Here is a 24,947-nt window from a genome sequence, read left to right on the forward strand (position 1 = left end):
GGGTTGGGACAACGAGGGGGTGGATAAGCTGAAATGGTCTGGTGCGTCGGCTCTTGCGATAAACAAAGCGACCTGTCGCCAGGACCGGGCTTACACTTGTTTCAGACGGATAAGGAGCGCTGTGATTTTCATTGAAAATTGATTGTTGCTCCATCTTTTCTTCGGCCTCTTTGTTAATGCATTATTTAGGTTGCAGGCTGACTGTTGTTGGGTTCTTTTGTCATGAATAATTGAGGAATCTCGTGGAACAGGGGCCCGTAAGATAGGATTGTGAATTGGGAAATTATTCGATACACGAAGTTTCTGGAATTTATTCTGTTTTTACTCGCGGAGTTACTGCGATTGTTACCAGCAAAAGAGCGAAATAAGTGAACAAGGAGGATTATTTTGACCCTGCCATCCACGACTTGAAATTTTATTTTAATGTACGATTCTGTTACAATTTAATTTAGCTTATATCTATTTATTTCATTCACTATAGCCACTTACGTGCAATTATCGCAAATATCAGTGGAACAGTAAGTATTTTACTCGATGTATCGTTTATGTGCTTGCCGTAATATTCTATCTAACGTGCAAGGTTAATCCTTTAGAAATGAAAATTGTTAAAACATTCTCAGAATTCTAAAGAAGCAATAGTTACTAAGAAATAAATATGTGAAAATGCGTGCGTGTGTTCGCTTCTTTTATCACAAATGATTAAGAAAATTTCACAGAATTCGTTTTATTATTGAATTTTGTATCCTCTTTGTTGGAACATCGGCGTGCTTGGCCGATTGCAGAGAACAGGATTCCTTTATCCAACGATTTAATAATAGAGAACGTGGACTATGGAATCGTTATTCGGGTCGAAAGAAGCACTAGCTCACCGTCCACACTTCGCCGCCGTTTAAACCTTTCAGCACATTAAACTCTACTTTACTTAACTATCTCACGGTTCGCCGATTCATCCTAATATAATAAAGTTCCGAGGGACTTTAAGCGATGCAACGCCGTTGGTCCCTTCGTCGCCTAACGATTTCCAAGTAATTAGCATCTGGGAAGTTCCCTTTTATTACTTTCCGATCGCACGGTTCATCTGCCGTGCGAGAAATTATTTATTCCGGAGATAAAGGAATGCAGAAGCGTGGAAACGATTAATCGCATCTACAGGCTAATGAAGCTTTGTAACCTGATTTCGATGTTAAAGTATTGCATGCAGATACAATACAGCAACGGTGGATATTATTTGAAATTAGTCATGCAATAGATAATGAAATTCTGATTAAATTTTTGAGAAAGAGTAGCGAGAATCGAATTATGAGAAACTGGAATATTTCTATAATAATATTCTGCAATAATGTACAAATTTTAATACTTTCAATGTATTGCAATTTTATCATTCGTTGCGTATATTAATATTTGAAATAGCAGCGATCGTGCCAATTATATGCCAATTAAAACACGCATTTATTAATAGAAGAACGATAAGTAGACAATTTAACCAATAGAATAATATAGTATAAACCATATACTATAATTTTTAATTTCACCTTCTAACCGTAAACTTATTTTTAATGGCGTTTCCCGCATACTTGGTCGTTTAAGTCTATGCAATTCTTTCTTAGACTTCTGGGGTTTAAAATCCCCCAAAATTCTCGAATACTCTCCCAAGTTTCTAGAATATCATCCGTTAGTTTTTATTGTAACATGCTACCTCGGTCTTTTTAAGCGAAGCAAAATTCAACCAAAAATTTGGGAAGAATAAGAAATTACTTAAAATTACTGTTTGAAAACGACCCAGTATGCAGATGGCGGATTAGGTGAATTTTTATCTGTGGTATCGATTCAGATTTAAAATTAAAACTTAGTTCTTTTCCTTAAATTAATAATGAAGAATTTTAACGATATTCATAAAATATACATATTTCATATTCATAATAGGAATATCACGTCTCAGTCACGTTGAACTTCAGCTGGGGATTTTTTGTAATGAAATATTAAGTGTATGCTCGACGTCTTAACAATCGTTCTATGAAAATGACGTAAATAATTGAGAAGCTTTGAGTCACGGACTAATGGTCGTTATTACACCGGTTCGCGATAATTAATTCATTAATTAAATGGGTTTGCTACGCGGGAACGAGTCCGTTTGATGTGGCTACGGAAACGGCAATTCCTGGATTAAATCTGGCCGAAGGAGGCTCGACGAATTTTGGTTTCCCGGTTGCCAATTATAGCTTGTTTGAAATATAGGGTAATCTGTCTCTGCTCATGTTTAAATATAAATTCGTGTAATCTGTATACCACGTATAAATGAAACCTACGTGACTGCAGATATAAATCTCCAATAATAAATAATAGTATATTAACAATAAACTATCGACGAGCTGAAAATTTCATGTCAAGAGATTGAAAAAAATTATTTCACGAATTAGATGTAATTTAAACAAAATTGAAAAGAGAACCAAACTGGGTTACATGAGACCATCGTGTAACTTCATGACTTGAACAATCATTTATAAAGAGCGGAATCAGAGGAAAACAAATTTAATGTAAAAAGTAGCAACACGAATGCCAAAATATTTGCAAAAATATAATAAATATATACATATGCATGAATACATAAATAAGTCAATAATTAAGAAACAGGTGTAGAGCAGAAAGAAGGAAAAAGGAAAAATTCTATTATTTATTAGAATTTACGAATGCTTCTTAGCTCAAGGTTATAAACCAAACAATAATATCGAAGGTTTTAATAAATTCCTAAGGATTTCCCAGATTTAGGTAGTTTCAGTGTTAAAGAATTTGAAAAATACTAAAAAACGAACAAAGCGTTCTATTTTTCTCAACGAATTCCACAACAAGAATGATTTATGGAAGGTGTACGTTGAAGAACTGAAAGACTCATGGAACGAGATATCCCGAATTTCAGAAATGATGACGCTGGAGAAACCACAAAGTTGAACATGCCCGTAGCAAAATCACGAATCTTCGCTGATCCATAGAACACGACGCTCCACTTTTCCTGAACAAAGAGAACATTCCGTACGAAACAATCTCTGCTACCCTAAAGAACAGAGGCTGCTCTCTGATCAGCGTACTCAGCAAAGAATACTGTTGTTAGACGCGTATACGTTTTGAAAAGAAGCTCCATAAATGAAGGTATCTCGTTAAGGATCATATTTGTTTCACGTACCTTCTACAATTCAGTTCGTATGTATTCTGTTTAATCAAGTGGCAGAAAGTTATATTATTTTGTATGATAATAGCCTCGATCCAATGATATTTATCTAATCTATTACATTACTGTATATTACTGCATTTGTTCCTATATTACATTCAGTTTATATAACCAAGTTACAGGCAATAGAAAATTATATTATTCTGTATAATAATAGTTTTGATCAAGTTTTAGTCTAATATATCAGTATATTAAATAAAGAAAAAGTAAAACCACTATTAAAACCGTAATTGCAACTTATAGGAAATGACATGACGTAGTCTATACGTCTACATATATTCGATACCTCACTTTGCAATAAAAATCATTTCGAAGAAGATCTAGAGATTGAAGAAATTAAAGAATTTTCACGAAACTTTTTCTCTGATGCTATAATCTAATAACAAAATGTAGAACGTATTTTGCGATCCAAATAAATTCCAGGACTTCGCAGAGGATGAGTTACTCATGATTCCCTGTTCTCCAGCTCGTTTTCTCGTTCTTTTAATCGCCTGATTTATTCACCGCGGTGAAGGCACAATTAAGCATTCCCGTATGCGTGATTTAACAGGTGGCCCTGCAATAATTTACTGGGGAATTGGGTTACGTAAATGGCCGGGATAATTAAATGTGACAGGAGGGAAAAGGGTTGAAGTCGAAGGGGTCGCGAACACAGCGACATTTTATGATCTGACGTGTGTCATGTTTCCACGGGAACGATTTGCACCAATTTGAATAAAATTGCCGTTCGCTCCGAATGAGTATCGAACAATGGTCGACGGTTTTGACGTCATTTACGGATTAAAATAACGAGTCGATTCTAGCTGAGGTGTATAAGAATAGACGATAGAATTCCAGCAGGAGTCTGAATAAAATGTTGTTGCGAATTAATCCTGTTTGATGTGAGATTAATTTAAAATTGAGCGAAAAAGCATGTGAAAATGAAATATCGTTTTGACTGAGCCTGATTTTTTATTTTCATGAATTTTTGTCGTTAAAACATTTTTATCCTTGTGACTTTTATCGTATTTTCTCTGTTATCTTTTAACGATATTACCATACTAATATTTTTCAATTTTACTACGAAGTTTCACTACGAACCACTCAGAAGTCAAACTGATCCACTTCTAGTAAAGTTCTTAATTTTAATTATACTAATATAGATATGATTTTTATTTAATCTTTCATAAAACGAATAATTACAATTGATAAAGTTGATATTATTTGGCTTTTACATGGTTCCTATGTATTTGTTAGACAGCTATTTAACATTATATTTTCATTCTAAATTTTATGATGATATATAATATGATGTTAAATAATATACGTGACAAATACATATGAGCCACGAAATAAATTACCAGAACGACGTAATACTTTGCTATTATATTAGAACTGACACAAATTTTAGAACCGACGTTCGACAAAAACCATCAGTGTCGAACAGGAGCCAAAACCAAAGAGAATGGAAATCGCTTTAGTGAAATTGAATCTTCATTTCGAGTTTCATTCACGCGTACGAAAAACTGTTTGACCAGAATTTCAGACGAACGAAATTTATACGTTCACGTTTATTTCCTGTCTACTAAAAGAAGCACGCGTCGCCGATATCGTGTACCATTGAACGGAAGGTGGATCCGAATTCAAATGGCAAAAGCAAAAAATGTGGTTTTCAATCTCCAATTCGGAGAAGGGAAAAAGGCCACAAAGCGATTTCTACGAAGCGTCGATGTCGAACGAGTGAAATTAATTTCGGGGGCACAGTAAATTGTTCGTGCTCGCGGCTGCACCCGCTCGTAGCCTCGGGATTAATTGCCGCCACGGGGACTATGGAACCCGCTAATCTCCCGTTATGAAATATCTCGTTAGTATGTACGCGTGTACAACGACCAACATACGATCATGTGCCACTCGCTATGCTCGATGATATGGTGTTTGCCCAATAGACTCTTTCTGGCGATTTATAATCTGAAAAAGCTTTTTTGTTCTTGGTGATCGTAATTCACCGATATGAAAGAAGGACATCTTGCGTGGAATTTAAATTGAAAGATCTTATTGACTTCTCTTATTTTGTAATTTTTAATCTTTCTGTTTTCTCGCTCTTTTTCTCTCTCTTTTTTTTTTAATTTCTATGGAAACAAGCTGTGAAGTTTCTTTCCGAAAGAGAACTAGGTCGTAATTTAAAAAATTAGAACATGTCACACAAGATTAATCCACTTTTGAAGATAAAAGAGATACTTTGTCGTATAACATAGACTGGTTTTTAAAATAATTTCATCACCAACTAGATTCTATCTATTCGTGACAAACGTGACAATTCATCGAAGTTATGATTGTCCGATTTTAAGCTCTATTCATTCGTAAGTAAATGAAAAATAAATTGTCACAGGAACGTTGATTCCACAGAATTAACAGATATAAAAATTGTTTTAACCTACATTTTAAAATAAAGAAAGAGAGAATAACTTTGCACCTTATAAATACTTCAAACCACCGCAAACAATACAATTATAATCCAGTCTAACACACATTCGAAAATATTTGTACAATATAAAATCTCTCGACTATTTAAAAACAGTATTCCCATATCTCTTTTATCAAATATCAGATTTTATTCACTAGTGATAAACGTGACAAACTATTCATCAAAGATATGACACCTTAACAACGTAAACTCGGTTGGCTCCAAACAAGCTTCAATTTCACCGACACGGAAAAGCGAATTATTTTGCAACAACGGACGGATCTGCATTTCAGCTCGTCGACGTCCTGGAAATCCCAGCTGGATACTCTGCACTGTTCCTGGATACCTCAAAACGTGGACCTGACACACGCTTTGACCTCGATTATCATGCGTATACAAAAAGGGAACGTAAATCGCAAACGAATAGGAAATTATTATCGATTGTTAGCCAAAGCGAATTTATCAAATTTTAATAGACGAAGACGAATTAACCGATCAATCACATTTTCAATTTCTTATAGACAATACTGTTGAACCTTGGTAACTCTAACTTCTAAGGTTACATCGATTATGTATTCCAATAAATTGACGTTCTAACGAGCTCAATACGTCAATGTAATCAAATCTGAAATAGATTTTTGTGAATATATGCGCTGCAGTCTTCAAACTTTTTGTCGTGTTTCGTTCATCGAATATGTGTACGAATACGTGTCTACTACAACGATGATCAAACTCAAGAACGTTTCTGTATCTTACACATTTCACGAACAGTGGCAGACAAAAGAAAGTTCGTAAAATGAGAAGTACGAGAAGACACGATAATTTTACAAAGTGGATTTATTTTAAGCAAAAGCAACGAATAAATGTAATATATCGAACAGAATACACAATTGTTATGAAAATGATAAAACGCGTGTCGATTTTTAATTATTTTCTATCCGCCACTATAAAATTATAATAATCCACAGTGTAACGATCATCTATAAACCGACAATATCAACTACGAATTAACGTAATTTACAAAATTCAAAATATAACGGATCCGAATGACAAACTGCTAAATCTATTTCCTTCAAACTACGATGCAACTCAAAGGGAAGAATGTTCAAGAAAAAAATAATACAATGCAGAATCGGAAAGAAACAGCGAGGAGAGTTGAAAGTTAGCAGGAACTTGTCGAGTACGTTTATTTTCCATCTAGTGGCCGGACCCGCATAATCGTCCGGAGGGAGGAGGAGGCACATCGACGAACGCCAATACGATTGCTTTCGAATGTGCACTCTTCGTCGTGATCGGGATGAGTTTCGAAACTCTGGACGCTTATCGTGGCCCCGTAGAGGAGTCCCGATGGATCCTAAACTGCAGAGGGAAACAAGGGGTCAGGAAATCGAGCAGTAAGGGATGGGTGCTGGCTCCGGAAGCATGCGGTTCGAGAGGCAGCTTATATCTGTCTGCTGGGATCGTGTGCCAGGATGCTGAACGCGTGGTTGTGTGCACGCCAATTTCGCCTGGTCACGGTGAACCGTTTGGTAAAGGAGATAAGGAGCTTTCGATTATTTGATCTCGGGCTCTGGGTTTTCAGTTTAGATGAGTTGGCTTCAACTGGGTAATGAAACAAGCGTGAAACGTCGAAGGGGAGAAGTGAACGACTGTGAACCAGAGGAAAGGAGGTGGCATAATATGGAAATAGTGTTTGGTTTGGAGGGTTGAAAAGGCGGAGAGCAATGGGATGATCGGAACGATGGAGACTGTTTGGACAGGAGAAATAGCTTCGGAATTTATGTGGAGCATGTCACACGTGCATGGGATTTTACATTTTCTTGTGTCTAATTTTTTTGAAATATATTATTGAGGACTTTGAAAGAATATATTACTTCTTTTAAGTTAAGAGATATTAAAAAATATACTGTTTAGTATTAATGTGTTATTTTAATGTGTAAAGATATTTCAAGAAAGGACAGACAATGCGTCGATGTCTCTTTGACTTACCGCAACCACAAGAATTTTCAAATTTCCTTGCTTGCTACGGGGATGTTTAATTGCAACAAATTCAGATAATGCCGGAGCAATTAACTACATGTCAATATAATAAAAACAAATATTAATTCAACAGAAGATGGTTTTATTATAATCTACAGTTTCTCATTACACCTTCCTAGTTCTACGAACCTATATAACTAACTTTGATACTTCGATGTACATGCACACAAGCTTTCAAAAGGGATTACGATCATTCGAGGTAGCATTGGTACGTAACGAGAATGAAACCCAATTTCTCACTCTAATTCTCAGAATTTATGCGACTATATGCTATCTTAATGGAACAAAACCCATTGTATGTCTCTCTTATGTAAAGCTCGTATCTCCAACTACAGTTAATATTTTGTTTCAATATCATGAACTTTACTTAACTCTCATCTATTCTTTATGTCAACGAAACACATTACTATAAATGTAAACATTCTTATTTATGAACAATACAAACAATCTTATACCCAAATATATAAATATTCACTTTCTTAATATTTATTTCTATTTTCAATAGAAGAATTTTTTATCATTATGTTAATTTAACCTTGTTGCGTTCTTCGTTTTCTCGGCTCAACTGTATTTTCCTATTAGTAAAAAATTTCTTGTTTAGAAATAAAATTGTCATTAACATACTAAATGCACAAGTACAACAGATATATTAAATGCACTTAAGTTTGAAAATGAAATTCTTATCGATATAAAAATGTCATTTCATTTGTTAACACGAGATTAAGATTGAAACACAACAATTCGAGAAACGCAACAGAATTAACAGTAAAGAAAGATGAGGGAAGAATAAGAAGTAATGCAGCGAAGCTCACTAACAATAAGTTTTACTAAACTAAATTTCCTTCAAATTTATTAAAATTTATTGCTCAATACACTGCAAAGTTTCCAGTTTGAAACTTCTCTAAATTACCAGTAACCTGATACTACGACACTTCGTTGAAAATGCCACGCTCCTTCGCCAACAGTACAAGGCCGATTTTTTCTTTTTCCTCGTGATCCGCTGAGTAAATTTAACGTAATAGAAACTCCCTTTTCAACGAAACCTATGGAAACTGGATATGGGTCAACCGAAAAGCGACTATGCATTATCGCGAACGGTGCTGCTCGCAAGGTCGCACTTTTCCCCAGAATAATTGCATGGCCGAAATTCCCAGTACACGTGTTCCGTACCGTTGATCGATCAAGTTCGCTGAGAGGAAATTTCGAGATTAACCTGGACCCGTCTGAGCGAACGATTTACACGCGGTCAGGTATTGAATACACGACGACCGTGATAAGAAGTTTATTCGCAGGCGATTAATATTCAACGGACATCTTACTAGTTCGCGAAACATCGATAGTGCAAATTATTTGTTTCTCCTTTGAAGTAATTTTCCTGTTTGAAAAAATGTTGAGTACATGTTAGTTCATCAGAATTTGACTCATTTTTCATTATCAGCCCCCATTTGGGGATTTAAATATTTAGTAAATTAATAAACGAAGCATCATAATCTAATGGTATTCTCTTTTGTAATAATTTTAATTTCAATTTTCTAAGCTTATAGCGTTCTTTATAGTAGCGTTCTTTATAATAATTTTAATCACATAGAACATATAGATTTGCATACTTCATTTTAATTTTGTTTCAATAAAGCAGTCGTGTATATAATGGATTTATTGCAAGATGAAAGAATTGGAGAAGATGAAAGAAAAAAAGAGAGAATATTGATAAAAAAAAGCTCCTCCAAATGTAAAAGGAATTTCGATCAGTCCATTAATTGCAGAATAATTGAAGGTCATCACGTATCACATAGTGTACAAAAGTGGCTGGATATGATCGTCTTTAACCACTTATCCTGCGTCTCTTCTAATATATACATTTCTTTGAATCAGCTTTTCAGTGACTAAATACTATAATTGTCTAGATTAAAATAATAAATAGGACAATTTAAAATATGAAACGTATTACTCATATTTAATAATCTTTCATTGTATTACTGTCAATTTATTCGGATAGTTTATAGCGTTGCGTTTCATTATTAAGGATCATTAAATTCTGCTGTATATTTGAGGGAGAATTATTCTGCATATCTGCCAAATAATTAAATATGGAATTTAGATAAATACTGCTCCTAGTTGCATAGTAAATGCAACAAGATAGGATTGGATAGTAGTATCCGGAAGTAGTCGATAGAAACAGTATTACGTTATTATACAAACCAGTATTTCGTGTATCAATGAGAAATAGGTGAAAATTATTAAACTTTCATGCATTCATTCGTAATAACATAGATCCATTATCATTTATATTCTAATAACGGGCAATTGAATACCTTAAAACTACTTTAAAAAATGCATAGTTTAGATGTGAAAAGTTAAAAGTTAAAGGTGAAGATACCTGATATTGAAAGGTCAGCAAAATAAACAGTATCATACATTATTCAGTGGAATGTTAGTTCTATGTATACATACTACGCTATATTCTACCAAACAATCCATACTTCAATTTCACTCTGAAATTATGCTAAAAATTGAACTTGATCGTGAATGCAACTGCTATTTATCACACGAGACAAAAGTTCAACAAAAGAATGGTTCAAGAAATTCCCGCTTAAATTACTTCACACTCGCGTTAGAACGTAACACATATGATATTCTAAACCGACAAGCTTTTTCCATCGCGGTAACCAACAGTCTAGCAAATCACAAGCAACGGGCTGTTTAGCATACAATCAACAATCAACAGCGTACAAGGAACACCGTGAATTTTCACGCACGTTAACCGCACCGTTTCTAGTCGTTCCGTTATTCACGCGAATAGCTCGCGAGAGGCACGCACGCCGACCAACGTTAATCGTATGCATATGAACAGAGCGTGTTTCAATTAAATTGCACGTTCCATCGGCGACGCTCTCTTCGCGTATTCGTGAACATGCACACCGATGTCACGCAAGTGTCGTACGCCGCTGCGACATGCGTTGCTTGTAACAAATACTACGCGAACTATCGTAAACCGTACGATATTTTCAGAACTCCTCTTCGAAAATCTCGATAAATTTTGGAAATTCAATGCATCAATGCTTCCCAATGAGAATCAGTTTAAAATGATTTTGGCAATCGATTTAAGCTTTGTTCCATTTCAAATGTTACATAATAAGGAAGAATATAAAGCGTATCTTAGTCTGTGTTAGGTAGAACAATAACATTTTCCTATGAAGGAAATTCTAATTACTATGAATATATAAATGAAAGTTAATACGATGCCCTAGAAATATTGTATTAAGAATTATTTCTTCCTGACTAGGAAAGTACGAATGTTTGACTTACAGCTTAGAAAATCTCAAATTGTATACTTTACCAGAAGAGTTGAATGTTTTTGTAAATTCGTAAATTCTCACCTAAAACAGAAAAGTGTGTTTGTTACAAATATTGAAAATAGAAGATAATTGGTAGATTTAAAAAGTAGTATATAGAGAATAATAATTACATTGGTTTTAAAAATATCTACTAAAAGTATGCAAATGTTTCTGACAAAATTAATCTTGATTTTCATTTGGGTACAAACACTGATCAATTATATTTTCTAAGGATTTTTCAATTTTAATATTTTAATATCAGATGTTATGATTATAATGTTTAATTCGTACTATAGATTCCTACTATGTATAATTCCTAGTAATTCCTTCCTATATGTATGTCATATGTTCATCGTACTCTATTACAGCTCGGTAATTATACAGGATGTGTCCGAATAACATGAACGAGAGAGTATAAGGCGATCCTTTATGGAAAAAGTAAGAAGTTGTAGAATAAAATTTCTTCGCATAATTCTTCGTTTTCAAGAAAATCAAATTTAAAAACTTGTCAAGTATGCTTAAACTTGGCTAATTACCGACTGGATATGAGTAAACAATCGATAAGAGGTTATCCTAGATGTAAAAATAAACAGAAAATGTGAGAAGAAATTTTTCCGTTTGAAGTTTCATTTTTAAGAAAATAGAGTGTGAACATATTTGGTCAAAAATTTGTCTAATACACGTGTATCGGAAAAATTTCAGATTTATTCTTCTCGTAGACAAAGCGTCTTATGAATAAACTTTATCCTACATTTTCGATTATTTACTTCTGTTCAATCCAGAATTAGCCACGTTCGAGCGTATTTGATAAATTTTCAAACTCGATTTTCTCAAAAACTAAATCGGAAATAAAAAGATTCTATCCCATATATTTTTCTCATTTTTTTCGTAAATAATCGCTTCACGTTCGTGTAGAAGAAAGAATCACTCCATGTGCCACTTGTACATGTTATTCCGCCGCATACTGCATGTAGTGTTACTTTGCATTACTTGGTTTCATTCTATGCGTTAATTATGTCGTACATTTACTTATATATATTGATGAATATTGTTTATATGTCGAACGTTCATGGCAGTATATTAAAGACCAATAAATAAAAGACAAATAAATTTTTATAGATTCAAAACCTGACATCTGGAACTTCCAAGAAACATATCGATAATAATTTCACTCGAATTTATCTAGAAGAAAATAAGTACACAAGCAGACGAATTTTTCGTAAAGTGATAGCATCGGCTAATTCAACGGAGTATCAAGCAATGCCCTTCTCAATCTTCATCACATCTTGGTTTACCGACAAAGCCGCTAAATCAGAAACCAAGTCCACTCTACGTTGGTCGATCGATCAAACGAGTAGAAAGCAACGTTCTCCCGTTGAGCAACGAAACTTCGCCTATCAGCAAAGGCAGGTAAACTTGGAGCTAAAGCACAAGTGGACAGCCCACTTTCGTTCGATGTTCTCTAATTAACGCGCGAGCCTAATTATAGAATTACAGACGGCGACGGTTGGACGTCGTCTGCCAATAGACGGAAACTCAGAATCAACCTGATTCAGCGAACGACGGGAATCACCTTGAGAAGGGTGGACAAAGGCGTTCGAGGGTGACAGTATCGCAGCCTTGACCCAAAACCATCCACGTTTCTCCCTAGTTCGACTCGGCTTAACGGTTATTCCATCCGGAAACTTTATCACCAAAAACAGCCAAAATCTCTGTCTTCGATCAACCGAGAATCCATCGTTGTTAACTGCTTCCGCCTTTATTACCAATTACGTTTTATGATTCCGGAACTTGGCCGTCTTCCGTGGTACAGTATCTCACTGAGAACACTGTTTACCATCGAACAATGTTCGAAGTTATTGGCAGAGCTTAGAGTTTGCAGTTTAAGCTGGCGACAGTTTGGTGGGATACGGTTATATTGTGGATGTTTATATATGACAAGTGTAAATATATAAAATTGTACAAGGATGTACACGAATGCAAAAATCTGTAAAATATCAAAAGTAGAGTACATATTGACACATTTGGAAAATACATTAGAAACATGCATATAAAATATTAAAAAGTACTTGTAACGTAATGTCATCACGTTCCTCTACTATTCATTGTATGTATAATCTTAATTAGTATGGCTTCTAAACGGTGGAACTATACGCTACAATCCGAGACTTTGGAATCAGTAAATCTACCATAGACACGAAGAACGTAAACAAAGGAGTTAACTCAGACTGCGGTTGCCTTAGAATATTTTGTCACAAAACTCTACCGAAACAAAGAAAATTATTGTCGATACTTTTAATACGAACTTCGATTTAATAACAAAATTAACAGAAGATCCGCTATATTCATAACTCAGAAGTATAGTACTTGTATTATGCCTAGCCTTGAGAAATAAGCACATAAAGATGTATCATACACCAGCTGCTCTTCATCAGCAAGCTTTACGAGGTCATTCAAAAATATTTATTACAATATTTCGTATGTATCAGTGGGATCAACCTCGACCTTCGCATGGTTAAAGAACAACCCTTGCGTCTCCATCACTACGATCTAAATCTCCGTACAAAACGAAACTGCCAACGCTCTAGCGGAGTACATGCAACCGCTTTCGCCGGGCTCTATCAAATGTCAAAGTTCAGTACACCAGTTCAGCTGATCAATATTGCTGGGTGTTCATTCGGCTGCCATTGGCGCACTTTGAAATGCGATTATCTTTCACAGTGAGAATAGACGAGCGGACGGACGTCGTTTGACCTTCGACAGGCATCTTCCGCGGGATTTCAGCCGCAAGGATTCCTCGCCACGCCCAGGCACGCGTAGGCTGAACCCTGAGCACCGTTGAAAGGGTAAAGGGCGCGTGCAGCCTGGAATTCCAGCGACCACCGGCAGGAAATCAATTACGGGCCTTTAAATCCCACGACGACCGGCTTCCTATCGATCTTTGCCTCCCACGGAAGTATCCGCGACTGCTTTGCATCTGCTTATGGAAATCTCGCTACCGAACGATTATCGGCCACAGTATCAATCGGCCGCCGCTAATTTTTCTATTTCGATTTAATAGATGGAGCTTTGGTATTATGGCTTCTAAATGATCCATGATACAATTAAGTAAGTCGATGTAATCTAAAAATCACTACAACATCCATTAATGGGATTCTTGGATCCCGTCGACTTATTTAATTGAAAGAAAATTCGAAACTATGTATGAAAGCGTTAAATGACTTCTTCTAATTGATTGAATCTATTAAAATATAAAAACGATTTCGACCCACAAAACAGAATTTCCAAAAATCTCATATACGAAATAATTTGCCCAATTCATTGACTCACGATACATTATGCATCATCGGCTTACAACAGGCCGCACGTCCGTTAAGCGGTTGGTCGTGGAGCGTAACCCGCCGGAATCGTCGACGAAGCGAGCCCGGCCACAAAGCCGTGGACCACGAAAGGGTCAACGCATTCCATGCCGCGGAAGCGTACCGTTTCAAAGAAACCGCGCGCGGCGAACGAGCGAGCGAGCGAGCAAGCGAACTAGGAGAAACGAGCAGACGGACACGAGGCAACGTAACGGCCCCGATCTTGGCTGGCAGGCAAGGACGAGGTCGCGAGCGCGGCCTAATCGTGTTCGTGCTCGTAGATGTACTCTCTCGTAGTTGGCACAGAGATCTGCAAAAGGGGGTTGTATGCAGCTGCAGAGTGCAGGCGCACCCCCGGGCCGCTCGCGTTATATAGATAATACACGGACGCGCGAGGCGTCGCACGGCAAAGAGGGAGAGGCGAGGAAGAGCGGAACGGAGCGCGGAGGAAGACGAAGCGGAGAGAGACACGAGAGGGAAGAAAGAGAAGAACGAGCGTGGAAAATACATACAGGGAGCGTGAGAGAACCGACAGAGCGACCGAGAGGAAAATAGAAAAGAGTGGGTGGTTACTGGTGCCGGGTCGCGAAACGGGCCGCACGGAGAGGCGGGGAGGGTAGCGAGGATTCGCTTCCGTGTCCCAGTAGCACTAATGACCGCCATCCTCCCCTCCTTCCGTTTACTGCTCCCACTACCGCGCCCTTGCACTCTCACCCCTCCATGGTGCGCTCCCCACTTCTTCTCAGCGCCACCGTTGTTTCCCCGCCGTCTCCCCTCCATCCGTAGCACGTACATCCAGGATGACTCGAGTTACGTCATAGCGCCTAGAGCGTGCGCTTTCCCCCCAAACCCCTCCGTGCTTCGCTCCACACTGCTCTAACTCGTTCGCGTTCTCCCTCCCCCTCGAATGGATCTCTCTCCTTCCACCAAACCGTTGTACTCCCCGACCGTCACGATCAACCCCTCCACCTTATCCGCGTTGAGAATCCAGCAGCGCGGAGCGTATACACACGCTACGAGTACGCTATATATCTTTCCACTATAGCGGCCAGCACTTGGCGAAACCGTGGGGGACCCGGCAGTCTCCTCTGGTACACCGAGCTGTGTGTTACCGTTCCTCGCTTGTTGTATCACGTTCTCGCCGTAATCAGCGTCGACGCGCGTCCGATCTGACAGACCTGTAGTCGCGGCGGCACGTCGTCGTCTACACACGCGCGCACCCTATATACATATATATATACACACACAAAACTTACGTATATGTGTATATATACGTAGAGGCAGAGAAAGAGAGGGAGAGATACACACAGGTGACCCAGCAACATACACGAACACGCGAACGTATACGAAGTCCGTGCACACATCATCCACCGGCATACGCACCTTTGCGCGCACACGGACCACCGACCAACAGAAGATCCTAAAGGAAGGATATAAGGAGGAAAAATCCGACGCGGGTGTTCGAGCAGTGCGAAGACCAAGGCAATCGCTTGTCGCGTTTAATCGGACACGCGCGATCGCGGCTCTTAAGTGAAAAAGGATACGGGACGCACTGGAGAGATACACGGTGTGGCCAGGTGCAAACGGTCCTTCCAGTTAGTCGTCCGTACCTCGGCCTTCATCATCGAGGAGTAACACGTGCAGGTGTGTATCCGAACGCGCGCACGTGTACGACGTACGCTCGTCACGCTACATACCCGTGCATACATACGTATCACGCTGTGTGTGCGTACGTGTGTTTGTGTGCTTGACTGATTTAGGCGATCGGAGCAGGGGAAGAATCTAGCACGACACAGACAGGTAGGCATAGGCGAGTTCCTTGCAACTTGAGATTTCTCTGCTGAGAAATCAAAGGGATCGAGTTACAAATTAAAGTTTCAGACGGTCAGGCCCAAATATTTTCGATTTGTGTACGATCATGTATAATGTATCGCGTCGTGGAAGTTCGAAAGTGTTTGTTGTTCCTTCAATGTCGGTTTCCAATTGGTGAGCCAATTTTATGGTGGTGTCCTGCTGTTTTTTTGTAAAGCTTGGACGTTCGAGGATAACCAACCGTGGCGAGTGAGTGTGCCTCTTTAAAGACGTGAGTTGCACGCTTCTCCCGCGAGTACACGTTGAAAGAGATCGTTGCGTAAGCATTGGGGGTGAACACGGAGTGAAATCGGAAAGGCTCGTTCGAGGCCGCTTCGAGCTCCAGAACCAGGGATTGTTCGAGGAAAACCTAGTGAAAATGTAATTAGAGTGGATAAACTACGAATCGAGTTTGATTACACATAGTGGATCTCATGGTTCCGTTGTTCTTTTGTTTCGGATGCATTGTCATGGATCAGAACGAAGATCTTGTATTTCTTCTTTCGATGGAATGTTGTTTTGTCTAGTTCGGATGCAATTTATAATAGTTTTTTATTCGTATTTTGACCGATTTATTCCATATAAGCCATAAATTATTTGGTTCCCATTTTTTTCATTCATCGTCGTTAGACGATCACGAGAAATTTATCTAATTAGAAGTCGGAGAAAGCATGTTCTAAATACTATCAAACTGCAAAATACAAATTGATAACTCGCATAGTTTCAGTAAAGCGATTTGTATATAGTAATACAGATATATTGCGTCGTTGAAGGTTGAACTATGCATATGATAACACATATGGCTCACATGATGTTTGAATACTTTTTCATACACATGTGACAATTGGAATATTTTAAAAATTTAATTCACAATAAAATCATTCCGTTTTCATATTGTGAAAATGGAAATTAGTGTATCATTGTCATTTAGTAGGAATTGAAGTAAGGGAAGTTGATGTTTCATCTCATAAAATACAATTCCAAATTGTCTATACTTTTTCGTCGAACATATTCGCTGCTATTCAAATTCTACTCGAATTCTTTGTATTCTCGTTCCATCAGAAATGTTTTTATCTTAGATAACAATGTCTTTTGCAACACACTGTTCAGTGCTTTGCTTACTTCCCTATGTTATTTCATGATCATACACAAAAACCAAAATGCAGTAGTTGTGTCGTTATAATAATGAAATAATTGAATCAACGCTCCATATGAGTCAGTAGTAGTAAATATGTAGAAAAATTCCACTGTCTGCAGATTGAAGTAAGTACTTAATGAAAATCATATAAAATATTAGGGGGATCTGTCGAGAACGATTATTTATCTACGAAACCATTCAGCGTTAGAGGGCAATAAAAGCAAGGGGGATTTCCCATCCTCGTACACGCCTCGCCCTTTCACATTAAACGGTTCGTAAATATTGACTTACAGTCGAGTAGGCGTGAAGATCGGTTCGTCATTTGTGCTCCACGAGTGGCTTCGTTGACAGCTGTAATTTGTATCGTCTGCAGTTTACATTGTTCGCGAGTAAACCGTTTCTCGGTGCCAGCATAACCGTACAGCCTTAAATCAATGTATGCCACGTAACGTTATTGATAAAAGGGGTACGTACGTATGTATCACGTTGCACGACAGTTATATATGCATGAGCTCGTGTTTTCCTCTTTTTCGTACATATATCTCCGATCCGTGAAACACAGAAGGGATAGTTTAAGAGTTTGTGTATTAGGAAATATAATATCTTCGATCACACGTGCACTTTGATACTATTACGCTACATGACATGTTTGCTGAGATGAGATAAGGCCGTTTGTCAATTTGACACAATCTTCTGATTATGAATTTTAGAACGCCCGTGGATGGATTTCACAAATCCATAGGGATCTGAATCTATTTAAAAATCCTCTCTAAATTATATTACGTTAAACAAAAAGAAAATTCTATTTATCCCTTCTACTATAACCTTTTTATTCACAAATTCGCTTTATCACAACTCCTATACCCCAGAAACAAATGGTTTCAAAATACCCACTTAGTAGAACCCTTCTCCGCCGACTTGCGAAACAATCGGCAACGGAGCGGAGCCTCAGATGAACCTAGCACAATGCGCGCGGCTAAGTATCGTAATCATCCATCACCGGATTCAAGCCAAACTCGTTGGCTTTCAACGCTAATTGTGTTATCGTTGATCTCATCCCTCGACGACCATTTATTAGTACGCGACCGTGTCTCAGAACTCAAGCAGAATCCTGCTTCTCATTTAAGAACGTTTCGTGGTCGTGTTTACGACGCGAAATTTGGCATAGGAGCTAAACGACAACGATTCAGCGTGAACTACGCTGCGACAGGTGTTGTAACTGTCCCAGATTCCGGTTCGTTTACCAATAGACAGTCTCGCTTAAATATATCGGCAGCTGCGCGGTCGATTTCACAACGGTAGGGTCTGCGGAATCCTTGCGAATCGATATCGCGATCGGTCAAATCGATAGCCGAATCGAGCCAAGCCAGCACAGCCAGCCCCCGTTGCGAAACGAAAAGGAAAGTCGATCTACGTTTGCATCTTTCGGCAGCAGAATGCAATCTACCGACATGGATCTGCGGCCGAGGACCGCCAATTAAGTTTGCAAAACGCCTCGCGTGTATTCACCCGTTTTCTTTGATTGCGTTTGTGAAAGGACCAGGAAGTTTATCCGTAGGATTTTTTTGTGAAAGGACTATGTAGAGGTCCAAGAGTTGAATCTACCGTTCGTGTTAATTATTCATCTTTTGGGATTTGTGGCTAGATGCTTTTACGGTGCATATCGCGTATTATCTCCGTTGCTAGTTTCCGGAGCTACGCGCTTAACGAAGCGCGTAATTCGAAACTGAAACAATGAGCGATGAGAATTGTTGATACTTGACGCTTGGGTTAGGGTTGTTCTTACGAGTATTGAGATGAAGGTCCACAAATGTCAGCAGCGTTCTTTTCGAATAAGACATTGATAGTTTGCGAAAAGTTGAATGTCTTTGGCTGAATCTTTTGTAGTCCTGATGCTGGTTTTTTTTAGGATAGTGGATATATCGTGAATATATCGTTTGAGTGAGTTGTTTTGGGTTTTACAAGTGGCGGAATCGAGGTCTTCAGGGACGATGCGTAAGTAAAGCGAATCTGTAATTCTTTCTCTGTTCAAGAAATTTTATGCGGATTTAAGAAAGTAATAATTGATCGACGTAAAACCAAGAGTGTATAAAGGACGATTTGTTATTTCTCACTGATTCTTAAGAAATATTATCAATGGAATCTTATTAACAAATAATTCAATACATCGCCGTTTTCTGGTTTACGCTCTAACAATTAAAATAATCTTAGTTGAATTATGTAGAAAGTGGGGAAATGCGTTAAAATGTCTTGAATGTTCAAGAAAAATGTAATGAACAAACGTTTTCTTCACCTTAATAGTAACGTGTACGTGGTGTAGAATTTCTAGTAATATCAGTAATTTTTTCAATTATAAATGCTGGATATTTCTTTCTGTCCTTTTCTGTAGATGTTTGGTCCGTAGGGACGAAGAAATGGCGGAAGGTTGTTCCTTGAAAATGCAGAATTCTTCTCGAGGCATTAGTAACCGTGGCAACCACTTAATTTCCGTAATTTTCTGTTTATTACTCGCTGAGTTATTGCGTTATCAAGGCAGGAATACGGCACGCTATTTTTGACACGTCCACGTGCAGCATTTAAATGCTTGCCTTGTTTTAGGAGCTCGGTCGTTTCAAGTACTCTGATCATGATGCGAGTTGTAAAAGATAGTATGAAATTTGATTAAATTGAAGTAGATATATATATACGTTTAAATGTGGTGTGCGTATAATTTATGTAACATGTAATGGTCAAGATAACGATAACGATGATGGTAATTTTGTAAGAGACAGATTAATTAAGTTAAAAATTATGGATCCTCAGAAGAGATTAAATTTATCAAAAAATATGTGCTTGAGTACCTTTTTATAAATTTATAGATACCTATTACTTGGACATATAGCAATAAAAATTCGTCAATTATTAATATACCTAATTATCTTTCTCCGTCGAATTAATTATCGATAAATGTCAATTAACATCCAATATCACTGACAAAGCGAGCGATTTAGTATCTAAAATTCCCATATAATCATAAATATCGTCATATTAATATCATAAGATTCATATAAATATGTATAAAATGTATTGAATAAGAATTTTTACCTCTTAATACTCCACAACGAAAAAAATCCAAAATTGAAAAAATAAACTTCCATCAAAATCAATTAGAGGTTTCAAACATCTCGTAAATCATAGCGGACGCACAATGCCGCGAAATTAATTAATAACCACTGGCAATTAATTACCTGCACCGAATAAAACAGAAGAAAGTTGGCGGCGGTTGGTGGGTTTCGAACAAAAGAGAGGCGTCGCGACGTCGTCGTTAATCGTCTTCGGGATAATTACGCGATTCAACCATTGGATTTTTGCGCGGAAACGCCGCGCTGCCCGAAAGCTCGTTGTTGCCGCATCGTGATTTCAATTCGCCGCCGAGCCTCTTTGCTCTTCTATATTTTTTTTATTTTTCTCTCTTTCTCTCTCTCTCTCTCTCTCTCTCTCTGTCTATCGCCACGAGCTCGAGCTTTTGTACGGTTCTCGCTGCCTGATTTTTGCATACCAAAAGCCACGGAATGTCGCTGCGCGAACGTTTGAACCCGCCTCGACCAATTACGTTCCGTGAATTACATCGCGACGCATCGCTTACAGAAATGTCGTTTTTGATTTTCGCGACGATGTCTCGTGATTCTGAAACGAATCCACCAGTCATGTTACACGGGTTAGCGTTTTAGAGTTTTAGAGGCTTTAGATTCTGTGTGTAATCGCAGACGAATTGTTTGATAAGAGGATTTTGTGATAAATGAGAAACCTAGTTTTCTTCTCTTAAATGTTCCAGAGCGCATTTAGCTGTGGCTTTTTCTGAAAATCAGTGCCTTCGGCATGTTATTTTTAGATAATTGGCGATTGTGAAGAAATCGACGACGAAATGACATTTAAGCGTAGCAAGGCCAAACGTGTTTAATTTCAAAGCTAATTGCGTAGATAGGTGACAAGTGATATCAAAATGACTTTGAAATCGGTTCTTTCATTATCAGCATAATTACTGACAAAGCGTTTCGTGTTTCCTTAATGTTACAACTCACTTTCAGTTACTTTCCTCATCTTTACTTAAAGACGCAACAAAATTCTATGTCATTCTCCCGATTTCATTGCATTCGAGATGATTTATTACACAAGTTGTGCATGAAATTTTAACTGGACCATATACGAAAATATACATATATATCAAAATATTATCCGGAAGTAGAAATAAATTACGGAAATTCATAAATTATGCAAAAACCATAAACGTAACGCAAAAAACAAATTTAGCATAAAACTTGCTACTTCTATATTTAATTCACGTACATGTATCCTGACGAAGATACTCGAATTTTTATGATTCAATGTCACTTTTGTTTCAACAAGCAAGCAAACATTTAAAATAGCACAAAATTAAAATAAAAGGATTACAAATATTAATGTACCTATTAAAAGAATAGTATACAATTATTAACCTACACTTACTAACGTAAAAGATATTATCAAATGAATACACTAAGAAAAGTGACAAAATTCTTAATGTATTAAGAAATTTAACAATAAGATAGGAACGTAAATCTCAGGTATATGAACATCAATTCTTTCACATAATATTTTCCTATCGAATTGAAAAAATTGTTTAATGATATAAAGAAGATACAATTGGATAGTAAATGATCGAAAGAAGGAAAGAACTTCAGACTTTAGATCTATGATTTCTTTACTGAGGTTCTTGATAAGCTAACAGTAGTCGTCATTTGTACAGCAACTGTTTCTCCTTCGAGCAAGGATGACACGCGTCGAAAAGCAACAAAACACCTTTAGCGCTTGTTGCGTCTTCAACCATGCGCAGGTTACGTAATATTACAGATATTACTGATACATTATCACAGCGTCATTACTGCGTTGCTCGTAAACTTGGTCGTCAGTAAATCGAATACCATCTGCGTCATCTAACGCGTTGCTCTTCTGTCGTGATAATTATGAACCGTGTGATAATCAACAAGAAAGTTGCTGCATAAAAACTGCTTTGTGTTAGCAATTACCTGACATTTTATAATACTTGTTATCTCTCGAAATGCGTCATTGCCAGGTAATTAACGGTTCGAGCTTTGATTCGAGGTCATACTTTGATAAATCTATCTGCAATATACGATCTGTGATATTAAGGGGATTTTGATATATCTAAACTCCATCTTTCACATTTTTAATTTAACAAGATTTTTTCATTTGTACATTTTCAATTTGTGTTTGCAGTACAGCACGGGAATATTTAAAAGTTTGCTAAAATCAACGTTGTATTCGTTCGTATTCCTAATTCATTTAAGTATGAATTTTTTATTAAATTTGTATTTGGAATAATACTAATATTTGGTAGAATCGACAATTAATTTATTAAAATTTATAGGTTTGATAATTGAGAAGTTGTGCATATTGAAGCATTTATTAGTTTTAACGTTGTAGGACAGAACAGTTTAGAAAATACTATATGACAGATTGTGAGGTTCTTTTCAAGGTATTATAAAGATTGATAAAATCCATGTGTAAAAGTAGATGACATAAAAATGATGTAAGCAGGAAATCAATCAGTATCGTTTCCTTATCAGTTATCGAAATATACAGCGAAAGAAGTTATCAGATACAAGTAAATCGTTGAACAATATTTCGATTATGTGCTGATGAAATTGTAATTGTAATTGGTTGCAATGAAAAATAACATAGGGAGGAAAATAAAAGCTTCTTTTAACCACACTATAATCAATAGCATAACTGAATCACAGTTGCGTGTTTCAAAAAATCTCATACCACAAAGCAGAAACTTTTCCAATATTCTTAAGCGATATTATTATTATTATAAGAACAAACATTTATACTCTAAAAAAATATTGCAAAATCCAATCTGACATTGCATAAAGTCTCCCTTAATAATTTCTAAATAAATTTAAATAGCTCTTCAAATATCTAAATACTAAATCTGTCTCCTAAATTCTAAATAAATAACTAAATATTTTAAATACGAATTAGATTTCACTTATTGTTAGAAAATAACATCGTTCATACACAGAAGAAGTCAGTCGCATGCTTCTCGTTACTAAACTACTCTAACAATAAATGCCGACATGTACTATAGAATCTATTTTTGTTAGTATATTTTATTTCCAAAATTCAAATAATCATCTGTATTTATATTTATAAAGAACATAACACGAAAAAGAGAAAGCGAAAAGACACATCTTTGCAGATCACGCGTTTCTCTTCTCACGGTCGCGGGCAGATCCAATTTCGCAATCCTGTTATTTCGGATATTATTATCGTTGAGGAAACAGTCGTAAAAGTCGTGCAACGAAGGTGCTGCGATTAACACGTTCCACCTAAAATTTGCACGCGTTCCGCGAACGTTTTTCCCTTAGAACTGAGATAATAATAGCCATTAGCGGCGTTAATTATCGGGCTTATCGCGAAATTTATCTTTTCAAGGTTGCCCACATTGGTGTGCATTACCGGAATAGGTATTATCATAAGTGACCTGCACTACACTTTACCCCACGTCTCGCTCGTTTGTGAATCAGGGTAGCAACTAATGCCTCGTTCTTTTCCCAGTCAACGTCCTAATTTACGCATACCTGTCTTCAAACACGTTTGACACCCACTTCACTCGATTCATAAAGTTTATTTTGACGAGTGGAGAAAAATGATGTTGCAAATAATTTCCCAAATTGGTTAGTACCAAGGTGATGCATAAGCTCGTACGATTTTTACATATATTCCTTTGTATTATTTTGTCGAACGACTAAAGTTATTTGATTTATACGTGGAAAAATATACTATTTTCTTCGTCGCTACTGCTTTGAAGTTCTACCTCCAGTAGTGAAACAGAAGTATACGTTTTTCTAATTTTTCCATATTCCTTTCTGAGCAAATAATGATGAAATGCAATGAATTAATCGAACGAGATATAGGACACCAAGAAACCAAGACCGACATAGCATTAACATATAAAAAAAATAACTTTATTCGCTCTAAAATATAGTAGAAGGAAATATATCAAGCAAATGCACGAGCTTATGAACCATCCTAATATATTCACCATTTTATCAAACAAATTATGCAACACAATTGCATCAATTTCTATATATAAATTGAAAGTTTCGCGATTCTACCGCAGCTATGCAACAAGCAAAATCAATCCACCGACAAAAAAGCGATAACTACTCTTAAAAGTGAAAATTTCATCCTCTGGTGTATAATTTCGCAAGATAATAAATAATCCATTTCAATTTGTCTGGACTGTGTTCGTTAAATAAATAACGCTACCATTAATACGTCTCTGACATCTTTCGAAAAGTTGATCTCCGGTTTGCTCAATTACAGAGCGCGGTGCGCTGTATTTTTCACCATGAATTCGTAATGCTTCCCCGTTCGTCCGACAACGATAGCTCTCCGCGCGTTCAAGTACGCGGCAATGGATCGAAAACACCTCGTTTCCTATAATTGCACGGCAAACAGTGGTTAATTACCTCCTCGACTGGCTTTTAAAACATGGTTACATAATGCAAAC

General features: G+C 37.1%; 1 protein-coding gene and 1 long non-coding RNA gene across 2 annotated transcripts in view; one reads left to right on the plus strand and one right to left on the minus strand.

Annotated features, from left to right (window-relative positions):
- LOC117209165 overlaps positions 1 to 15,367 on the minus strand; it is a 117,427-nt gene extending 102,060 nt beyond the window's left edge. Inside the window, exon 1 of the long non-coding RNA XR_004487860.1 lies at positions 14,372 to 15,367. This is a non-coding gene — a long non-coding RNA (uncharacterized LOC117209165). The remainder of the gene's footprint in view (positions 1 to 14,371) is intronic.
- A 135-nt stretch (positions 15,368 to 15,502) lies between these two features.
- The window catches only part of LOC117209163 (protein Tob1-like), a 116,441-nt gene continuing 106,996 nt past the window's right edge, over positions 15,503 to 24,947 (plus strand). Inside the window, exon 1 of the mRNA XM_033450853.1 lies at positions 15,503 to 16,044. The gene's annotated coding sequence lies outside the window, so the exon portion shown is untranslated. The remainder of the gene's footprint in view (positions 16,045 to 24,947) is intronic.

Source organism: Bombus bifarius, unplaced genomic scaffold (assembly GCF_011952205.1).
Source record: "Bombus bifarius isolate JDL3187 unplaced genomic scaffold, Bbif_JDL3187 scf7180000008166, whole genome shotgun sequence".
Classification (NCBI taxonomy): Eukaryota; Metazoa; Arthropoda; class Insecta; order Hymenoptera; family Apidae; genus Bombus; species Bombus bifarius.